The sequence below is a fragment of the Rhincodon typus genome, chromosome 6, assembly GCF_021869965.1.
Source record: "Rhincodon typus isolate 14 chromosome 6, sRhiTyp1.1, whole genome shotgun sequence".
In the NCBI taxonomy this organism is placed as follows: Eukaryota; Metazoa; Chordata; class Chondrichthyes; order Orectolobiformes; family Rhincodontidae; genus Rhincodon; species Rhincodon typus.
The window spans coordinates 63342023-63351883 of record NC_063337.1 but is presented as its reverse complement, the minus strand read 5'-3'; the positions used below and the strand labels follow the sequence as shown (position 1 = coordinate 63351883).

Below are 9861 nucleotides of genomic sequence, written 5' to 3'. Positions count from 1 at the left end.
AATGAGCAAACTCCACATAGACAGTCACCTGAGGGTGGAATTGAACCCGGGTCCCTGGTGCTGTGAGGCAGTAGTGCTAACCACTAAGCCACTGTGTTGCCCCAAACAAATGATTCTTAATTCCAGATATTTATTGAATTCAAATTCCACCATCTGCCGTGGTGGGATTCGAACCCAGGTCCCCAGAACGTTATCTGGGTCTCTGGATTAACAGTCCAGCAATAATACCATTAGGCCATTGCCTCCCTGCAAAAAAAGGAACGCTTCATGAATTTGCGTGTCATTCTTGTGCAGGGGCCATGCTAATCTTCTCTGTATTGTTCCAATTTTAGAATATGTGCTGCCGAAGCGAAACTTAAATGTACTGCAGAGTACAGTTACAGGATAATAAGAAAGTTTGTGATAATGCCCTTAAATAAAATGTGAACTGGCTGTTATAGATAAGGTATCAACTTATTTTCCATAATTCATTCATTAATTGACAGACTTTCTAACTATACCAATCGTTCCACTTTTGGCTAAAAGTGATGACACCTGGTACAAAATACCCATGACAGTATGTAGAGTTATCTATTAGTAAAAGATTCAATTTAGAACATAGAACATAGAACAGTACAGTACAGTACAGGCCCTTCGGCCCACGATGTTGTGCCAAACTTTTACCCTAATCCTAAGGTCTATCTAACCTCCACCCTACCTTATACTATCATCCATATGCCTATCTAATAGCTGCTTAAATGCCCCTAATGAGGCCGACTCCACTACCCTCTCTGGCAATGCATTCCACGCCCTGACCACTCTCTGAGTAAAGAACCTACCTCTGATGTCTCCCCTATATCTACCTCCACTCACTTTAATACTATGCCCCCTCGTAATAGCTACCTCCAACATAGGAAAAGGTCTCTGGCTGTCTACTCTAGATATACCTCTGATCATCTTGTACACCTTTACTTCTCTTTAGTAAAAGAGAAGCTTAACAACTGTATGTATGCTGTTCAGAGCTCTGATTGACATGCTTCTTGCTATAGCTGCAATTGAAGCACTTCATTTAAAGCTGGAAGGCCCTTCGTGAGGGGAGTACGTGTGGATTTTCATTGAGTAATCTTTGTTAAACTACCAGAGAAGTTAGATTATTTATTAAGATCAAAATGTATTGATCCAGAAATATTACAGTTGAGAAAGTTGAAGCCTGCTTGTGACTGTTCCTTTAATTCACCCAACTAGCTTTCTCTATAACGATGCCAGAAATTGAATGACTATGTCATCTCTATAGCTTGCATTTTTTAAATTTTCTTGGAACACTTCATGTGCAGTTTAATACTGCAATGAGCAGGATAGAGTTAGTAAAACACAGTGATCAATGTGTAAATAGATTCAAAAAAAAATTAGTATAGTAACTATATTAGTGAAAATGGTTTCAGTACCAACAGTACTGTGGGGCAGTAATAACTTCTAATCACAAAAAGTTAGTGTTCTTATTTTAAAGCTTTCAATTCAAATTAAAATATTCATTTTTCTCAAAAAAAATCTGGAATTAAGAATTTACTGATGACCATGAAACTATTGTCGACTGTTAGCAAAACCTACCTGGCTCACCTCACTAACGTCTTTCGAGGAAGGAAATCTGCTGACTTCATTTGGTCTGGCCTACATATGACTCGAGATCCATAGCAATATGGTGGACTCTCAACTGCCCTCTGAAATGACCTAGCAAGCCACTAAGTTGTATGAATCGCTATAAAATCTCAACAAAGAAATGAAACTGGAGGGACCATTTGGCATTAATCTGGGCACTGGAAAAGACAGTGGCAGAAACAGACCTTGCAAAGGACCCTGCAAAGTCCTCCTTACTACTGAGGTCTAATGCCAAAATTGAAAGAATTTTCTCACAGACTAGTCAAGCAACAGTCTGACATTTTGTCAGGTATGATTCCATGAATATGACTATGTCCTATACCATCACCAGCCCTGGACATGTCCTGTCCCACTGGCTGGACAGACCCAGCAGAGAGGGTGGCACAGTGGCATATAATCAGGAAGGAGTTGCCCTGTGAGTCCTCAACATTGAGTCTGAATGCCATGAAGACTCGTGGCTTCAGGTTAAACATAGGAACAGAAACCTTCTGCTGATTACCATGAAGCATCTTCCCTCAGCTGATGAATCAGTATCCTCCATATTGAACAATACTTGGAGGAAGCACTGAGGGTGGCAAGGGTGCAAAATGTACTCTTGGTGGGGGATCTCAATGTCTACCACCAAGAGTGGCTTGGCAGCGTGCTACACAATTGACCTGGTTGGGTCCCAAAAGGACGTAACTGCTGGACTGAATCTGCGGCAGGTGGTGAGGGAACCAACAAGAGAGAAAAACATACTTGACCTTATCCTTACCAAGCTGCTGGCTGCAGATGCATTTGTCCATGACAGTATCAGTAGGAGTGACCATCGCACAGTCCTTGTGGAGACAAATTCCTGCCTTCACATTGAGAATACCATCAATCCTGATGTGTGGTGCTATAACTGTGCTAAATGGGACAGACTTCTATAATCCACCTTGGCCTTCTCCAGTGGTTCCCAGCATCATGGATACCAGAGTTCAGCCAATTCAAATCACTCTACATGATATCAAGAAACAGTTGGAGACACTGGATAGATTCATAGGCAGAGAAAAGGCAAAAAAGGTCTTCTGATTCATTGAGTCTGCACTGGCAGTAACTACCACAAAAGCACACTAATCCCAATTTCCTGCCCTTGAGTCCTTAAATATTATGATATTTCAAGTGCACATCCAAATAATTTTTAAAGGTTGTAAGGTTTCTGGTCTCCACTCCCAGGCATGCATTCACCTTTTAATGAAAAATGTATTTTTCTAAAATCCCCTCTGAATCTCCTGTCCCTGCACTTAAAACTATGCCCCCTCAGGATTGACCCCTCAACCAACAATAGGTGCTCCCTATTCACCCTCTCCATACCCCTCATAATTTTATACACCTCAAGCATGTTCCCCCTCAGTCTTCTGAGCCTACCTACCCTTATAGCTTAATTGCTGCATCCCAGGCAACATCCTGGTAAACTTGCTCTGTACTCCCCCTATGCCATCACATCCTTCTTGTAGTGGAGCGACCAGAGCTGCGTACAGTATTCCAGCTGTGGCCTAACCAATGCTCTATACAACTCCAACATTACCTCTATGCCAGGACTGACGAAAGCAAATGTCCAACATCCATTCTTAACTATCTTATGTGCTCTGTGGACATCTTGGATCTGTGAATAATTACTCCAAGATCGCTCTGTTCCTCTGAGCTACCCAGTGTCCTGACATTTATTAAATACTCCCTCATCTTGTTTCTTCCTCCAAAGTGCATGACTTTGCACTTATCAGAGTTAAATACCATCTGCCACTCGTCTGCCCATCTGACCAATCCATCTATATATTCCAGTAACTCTCAACAATCTTCTTCACTATTAAACACCCTACCGATTTGTGGTGTCATCTGCAAACTTGCTTATCATCCCACCTCCCCATGACTTTTTCATCTATATCATTTACGTATATAACAAACAATAAGGGTCCCAGTATATTGCTGGATACCTCCAGTCACTCCAACAGCCTTCTAACACTACCCTTTGTGCCCTATTGATAAGCCAGTTTCTGATCCGTCTTGCTAAGATTCCCTGAATTCCGTTTGCTTTAACTTTCTGAGCCAGTCTCCTGTGTGGAACTTTTTCAAAAGCTTTGCTAAAATCCACATAAACTACATAAACTGAATTTTCCTCATCCAGACACTTGCTCACATTTTCAAAAAATTCTAACAAATTTGTTAGGCATGACCTCCTGACAAAGCCATGTTGCCTATCCTTAATTAACCCATGCTTTTCCAAGTGGACATTAATTCTCTCCTTCAGAATTTTCTCCAAGTCTCCCTACCATTGACATGAGATACACCTGTCTGTAATTTCCTAGTTCATCTCTACCAGTGGAAAATGGAACCACATTAGCCATCCTCCAGTCCTCTGGCACTTCCCCTGTGGCCAGAGATGAATTAAAAATTTATGTCAGAGCCCCTGTTATTTTATGCCTCACTTCCCACAGGAGCCTGTGATGCAATTCATCTGGGCCAGGATATTTGTCTGTTTTAAAGCCGGTTGGAGCCTCCAATACTTCCTCATTTCCTTTGTCAAACTGTGCAAGTTCCTCAGTCCCTTTTCCTGAATTCTGTATTTACATTCTCTTTTTCCAGAGTGAAGACCAAACAGAAGTATTCACTTAACACCCTTCCAATATCCCATGGCTTCACATACAGATGGTCTCCCAGTCCCTTATTGGCCGTACTCTTTTCCTGATCATTCCTTTAATGTATTTATAAAGTATCTTAGGATTCTCCCTAATCCTGTTTTCCAAGTGCCTTTTCGTGACCCCTTTTTGATCTTCTAATTGTTTTCTTGCACTTCTTATATTCGTCTAGGACCGCAGCTGAATTGCTGTCACTGGACTTGCTAAAAGCCTTTCTCTTCTTCCTCATCTAGTCTTGAATTGAGGGTTCCTTGAACTTATTGCTACTATATTTTCCCCTAAAGAGTACATGTTGGACCTGTGCTTTCCCCAGCACACCCCACCCACCCACTGGTCCACTATAGACTTAATTACAAGGAGCTGTTTCCAGTCAACTTTGGCCAAATCCTGATTTATTTTAATAAAATCTGCCGTCCCCCAATCCAAAGCCGCCTTTTGCAGGCCAGTTTTCTCCCTGTCCATAACAAATGTTGTTGTGGTCACTATTGTTAAAACTTTCCTCCAGTTTGAACACTTATCTGACTTCGTTCCCCAGAACCAGATCCAGCACTGCACCATTCCTTATTGGACCTTTTACATATTGATACAAAAAAACTTCCTTGGATACATTTAAAGAATTTTGCCTTCTCTAAACACTTAACACTATGACTTTTCCCAATTTATGTTGGGAACGTTAAAGACCCCTAGCATAATTACCTGATCATTATTCTTACGCATCTCTGTTTTCTTTGTCCACATATTTGCTCCTCTGCATCCTGCTGACTCTTTGGCGGCCCATAATACACTCCCAGTAATGTGACTGCCCTCTTAACATTCTTAAGTTCTACCCACACAGCCTTGTATGAAGACCCTTCAAAAGATATCCTCTTTCCTTCTTACAGTAATTGACTCCTTAATTAATAATGCTACTCCACCCTTTTTAAACTCTCCTGTACCCACCCTTTAGGTGCCATCTTTGCCTAAAGATCTTATATGCTGGAATACTGTGTTGCCAGTCCTGCCGTTCCCTCAACCATGTTTTTGCGATGTCAAGAATATCACACTTCCATTGTCAATCTACACCTTTACCTCCTCAGTCTTACCTACTATACTCCTAGCATTAAAGACTATCTTGCCAGGGTGGCACAGTTGCTCAGTGGTTAGCACTGCTGCCTCACAACACCAGGGACCCAGGTTCAATTCCAGCCTAGGGTGACTATCTGTGTGGACTGTGCACATTCTCCATGTATCTGCAAGGTTTTCCTTCAGGTGTGCCAGTTTCCTCCCACAATCACAAAGATTTGCAGGTTAGGTGGATTGGCAATGTTAAATTGCCCCATACTGTCCAGGGTTGTGCAGATTAGGTGAATTAGCCATGGAAAATTCAGGGTTACTGGGATCCGGTAGGTTGGGTGGACTTGATGGGCTGAATGGCCTGCTTCCACACTGTAAGTATTGTATGATTCTTGGCTTAACATATCTAAACACTAAGGTTCTTGAGTAGATTTGTAGCTCAGGTTGAGGAATCTGTGGTTGGTTCGCTCGCTGAGCTGGTTCGTTAGTTCGTAAACATTTCATTATCCTGCTGGGTAACATCATCAGTGCAGCCTCCAATGAAGGGCTGTTGTGTTTTCCCACCTGGTATTTAAACTCTGGGGTCCGTTGGAATTGGTTACCACATTTCCAGTTTTTCTTTGCAGTGGTGTATATATAGCATCTAATTCTGTGTGTTTATTAGTGGCCTTCTTGGTGGAGAACCAAGCCTCTAGAAATTCCCGTGCATGTCTCTGTTTTGCCTGTCCTATAATCCTGATGTTGTCCCAATCGAACTGATCGTTCTCCTTATTCGTGTGAATGGAGGTGAGTGACTACTGGTTATGTCTTTTTGTTGCTAGTTGGTGTTCATGTAATTCTTGTGGCCAGTTTCCTTCCCGTCTGTCCAATGTAATGTTTGTCGCAGTCTTTGCATAGGATCTTGCATATCACGTTGGTTCTGTCCATAGTGGTTAAGGGATCTTTGGTTCGAATTAGCAGTTGGTGTAGGGTTGATGTAGGTTTATGTGCCACTCTGATGCCTAATGGTGGTAGGAGTCTTGTGGTCAGTTTGGATATGTTCTTGACGTATGGTAACGTGACAAGTGTGTCAGGGCGTACTGTATCTTCCTGTTGTTGTTTGTGTGATTGGCATCCTCGAACCCAGCTTTTTGAGTATCCGTTGTCCTTAAATACCTTAAGTACTTGTTTGTTTTGGCGTAGTTCCAGGTTGCTGCAGTATGTTGTCACTCATTTAAATAGTGATTTTACGCAACTCCGTTTGTGGGTATTGGGGTGGTTACTGTTGAAATTCAGGACTTGATCCATGAGTGTGGCCTTTCTGTGTATCTTTGTCAGAAATTCCCTGTTGGTCCTGCCATGCCTACCATGACGTCCAGGAATGGGAGCTGTTCGTATTTTTCTTCTTCCTTGGTGAATTTGATGCTGGTGAGAATGTTGTTTATAAGTTGCTGTGTCTCCTCTAGTTTAGTCCATTTGATGATGACGAAAGTGTCGTCCACGTATCAGATCCATAGTTTAGGTTGGATCTGCGGAAGGACTATGCTTTCAAGTCTCTGCATCACCACTTCTGCTATTAGTCCAGAGATAGGTGACCCCATGGGTGTCCCGTTGATTTGTTCATAGATTTGGCCCTAAAAGGTAAAGTGGATCGTGAGGCATAGGTCCAATAACTTCAGCATGTTGTCTGTGGAGATGGTGCCACTTGGGTCTCGTTCTTTTAGAAGTGTTGCTAATGTTTCTCTTGCCAGTGGGTATGTCAATCGATGTGAATAGACCGGTAACGTCAAAGGACACCATGGTCTCGTCCTTGTCTATTCTTATGTCTTTGAGGGAATTGAGTGGGGTGATTTGCTGACAAGGTGCTTTAGTCTTCTTTGTGACTTCTTGGTTAACCTGTGTGTTGGTGTGCCTGGGAGGGAGACTGTGGGTCTGAGGGGTACTTCCGGTTTGTGTACTTTTGGGAGGCCGTAGAATTGGGGGGTGTTTGTCCCTTCAGGTTTCATTTTCAGATAGTCGGCTTTGTTGATTTGTCCAGTCTGTTTGAGTCTCTTTAGTGTGTTGGTTATCTTATTACCCAGTTGTGGTGTCGGGACTACTTGCACTTGCCAGTATGGATTTGTGTCTGCTAGTAGCATCTGTGCTTTAGTGAGGTAGTCCCATTTGTTTAGCATTACTGTCATGCACCATTTATCCGCTGGTAGGATTATGATGTTTTTGCCTTTTTTAAGTCCTTTTAGGGCCTTCTCTTCTGATGTATTAAAACTGTCAAGTTCGTTCCTTCTGTTCAGTGTCGGGACCACTGTCTGCCATATGGCTTGTTGTGTTTCCTCATTGACGCCGTTGGTCTGCAGTGTGAACTCTAGTGTGGCTAGGAACTCTGTCCTGTTGGTATCTCTGTGGTTGTAGTTGAGTCCACATATTAGAACAGCTTTCTCTGTGTCTGTTTGTGTCCTGTCTGAGAAGTTTCTTACCCAAGTGTCTGATCTTTGGTTGTCATGTTGGTGTGTTAGTTTGGCTAGTTTTTCTTGTAGGATCTGTCTTTTCTTAGTTCTTGTTATTTGTTGACTGATGTTAATGGCTCTTTCTAAGTCTGTTGTCCGCTCTAGGTTGGTTGCATTTAGGAATAGGGTTTTTTGGCGCTTAATTTCCCTGTCATATCTGTGGAGCCAGTTGTGTGTCTCATTAATCATTACCTTTACCATTCTGCGGCCATTGTGTTCTGCTGTCCTATGTGCATGTGTGTTGTTGATGGGACGTTTGTATCTAACTCGACTAAACTGGAGAAACATGTAGAATTAGACCCTGTATATAAACCACTGCGAAGAAAAACCAGAAATGAGGTAACCAATTCCAACGGACCCCAGGAAAACACAACAGTGTTTCATCCGAGGCTGCACTGATGATGTTACCCAGCAGGGTAACGAACCAGCTCAGCGAGCGAACCAAGTACAGCATATCTGAACTCATTCTGACTTGTTTCCTTTGCTGTACTGTAGCATGATGCTTCTCCATTTCATCAATATTCACTGCCCCCTCCCTCTGCCAGACTCGTTTAAAATAGATATGGCAAAGGCTATGGGCCCTGACAACATTCCATCAATAGTACTGAAGGCTTGTGCTTCTGAACATGGTGCTCCCCTAACCAAGCTCTTCCAGTACAGTTAAAATACTGGCATTTACCCAACAATATGAAAATTGCCCAGGTATCACCACTTAGCACCAACCTGCTCACTGATGCACAGTTCTGCCAGGACCACTCAGCTCCTGACCTCATTATCGCCTTGGTTCAAACATGGACAAAAGAACTGGATTACAGACGTGAGGTGAGTGTGACAACCCTTGACATCAAGACAGTGTTTGGCCAAATATTGCATCAAGGAACCTTAGCAAGACTGGAATAAATAGTATCGGGGCAAACTCTCTGCTAGTTGATGCCATACCTGACATATAAGGTATTTGTGGTTGTTGGAGATCAGTCACTTCAGCTGCAGGGCTTCTCTGTAGGAGTTCCTCAAGATGGTGTCCTAGGTCCAAGCATCGTTAACTGCTTCGTCAATGACTGTCCCTCCATCATAAGGTCAGACATTAGGATGTTCGCTGATGATTGCACAATGTTCAGCACCATTTGCAACTCCTCAGATGCTGAAAGAGCCATGCTCAAATGCAACAAGATCTTGACAATATCCAGGGTTGGGCTGACAAGTGGCAAGTAACATTCGTGCCACACAAATGCCAGGCAATGACCACTGCCTAGTGTAATAATATCTTGTCAAAATGTCATCTGGGAATCTAAAGACCACATCCATTTGTTTCCAGTGACCACTCTGCTAGTTACACCACCAAATTTATCAAAAACTACTTCCTATTCCAAAATAAAAATAAGATACTGCAGATTCTGGAAATCCGAAATGAACTAAGAAAATGCTGGAGATACTCAGCATGTTTGACAGCATTTATGAAGAGAGAAACAGTTATGTTTCAAGTGTAATATGACTTCTTCAAAACATCATTCAACATTAATGTTAGACAAACAATCTGACAACACAAAGGCAGTGAATTGAGATAAAAGCTGATTAGACTCGTTACTACTAATAGTGAAAAATTGTTTTCATACTTACAGATGATGTCACAAAATGTTACCCAAATTAAACAGTTTAAGTTAGTCATTGTGCACCTTTTGTCTCCTGAAGCATTTAGAGTCATAGAGATCTGCAGCACAAAAAAAGCCCATCACATCATCGCCAATCAAAAAACGCAACCTAACTATTCTAATCTCATTTTCCAGCACTTGGCCCATAGCCTTGTATGCCTTGGCACTGCAAATGCAAATCTCAGTACTTCTTAAATGTTACAGAGGTAGTAGGAACTGCAGATGCTGGAGAATCTGAGATAACAAGGTATAGAGCTGGATGAACACAGCAGGCCAAGCAGCATCAGAGGAGCAGGAAAGCTGACATTTCAGGCCTAGACCCTTCTTGAGAAGTGGACCCATTTCTGAAGAAGGGTCTAGGCCCGAAACGTCAGCTTTCCTGCT

General features: G+C 42.4%; 1 non-coding gene across 1 annotated transcript; it reads right to left on the bottom strand.

Annotated features, from left to right (window-relative positions):
* Nucleotides 1–249: 249 nt before the first annotated feature.
* LOC125483415 lies at nt 250–355 on the bottom strand. Its single transcript, XR_007262369.1, has one exon. It is a non-coding gene; the product is annotated as a U6 spliceosomal RNA (small nuclear RNA).
* Between the last annotated feature and the right edge of the window lie 9506 nt (nt 356–9861).